Source organism: Berghia stephanieae, chromosome 4 (genome assembly GCF_034508935.2).
Source record: "Berghia stephanieae isolate SIO BIC M18660-M18661 chromosome 4, UCSD_Bste_1.3, whole genome shotgun sequence".
Lineage (NCBI taxonomy): Eukaryota > Metazoa > Mollusca > Gastropoda > Nudibranchia > Aeolidiidae > Berghia > Berghia stephanieae.
The window spans coordinates 43843732-43845131 of NC_088363.1; positions in this window are offsets into that span (position 1 = coordinate 43843732).

The following is a 1400-nucleotide window of genomic DNA, read 5'->3' on the forward strand; positions in this document are numbered from 1 at the left end:
TTCCATGTCTGAATATTATGATATTGTAATAGTAGGTATTACCTAGCAAGCGTCATGTCTGGCCCTACATGTTAAACGTCGCTGTTGGACTCCGTACCTATCGTTGTGACCACGTTTATCATCGCTTACCACCAGATTCATTCGATGGATCACACCCGACGTGTACTTATTTGCAGGTCTGATAACCCAAATTGTCATAGGCCCATTTCTGTTATGGAAATACTCTCAAACAAACGAAAAATAGCGTCCATTGCAGTGCAGCAATATCAAACCAAGCCCCAAATTGTGTTAGGTTATCAGACCTGCAAATACATAGAACGTACACGTCGACCACACCCAATAAAGTTCCCCCATGTATAATTTATCCTTTTAACATGTTTCTTAACATAATGGATATAATGGATTCTTCGTGATTTTTGAATCAATTCACGATAAGATGTGATAGTGGGAGGAACGCATTTTGCTAGACTATCTATGTAAATAACTTCAAATACTAATTATTTTCTAACTTAGAAAGCGGGAAAGTTCTTGCCTGTAAGAATGTGCCCACCTTATTTTGATTATGTATAATGTCGAGAAGGCGACGGATAGACTATGTGAAGGAAGAAATTAATTAGACGTAAGTTTAGACCTTTTTTGTACAATTGAAATAATGAAGAAGATGTAATATTATGATTACTCTCTCAAAACAAAAACCAACGTATTTAATTCTTGGTTTCAATCATAATTATAATAATAATAATAATAATAATAATAATAATAATAATAATAATAATAATAATAATAATAATATGATGATATGATATATAACAATAATAATAATAATAATAATATAAAATAATAATAATAATAATAATAATATATAATAATAATAATAATAATAATAATAATATAATAATAATAATAATAATAATAATAATAATAATGATGATGATGATGATGATGATGATGATGATGATGATGATGATGATGATAATAATAATAATAATAATAATAATAATAATAATAAAATAATAATAATAATAAATAATAATAATAATAAATAATAATAATAATAATAATAATAATAATAATAATAATAATAATAATAATAATAATAATAATAATAATAATAATAATAATATATAATAATAATAATAATAATAATAATAATAATAATAATAATAATAATAATAATTAATAATAATAATATAATAATAATAATAATAAATAATAATTAATAATATAATGATAATAAAAATAATAATAACAATAATAATAACAATAATAAAAAATGTAAAAATAGTAATGTTAATTATAACAAAACTACAACAACAACCACTACTACCACTACTACTACTTCTTCTACTACTACTACTACTACTACTACTACTACTACTACTACTACTACTATAACTACT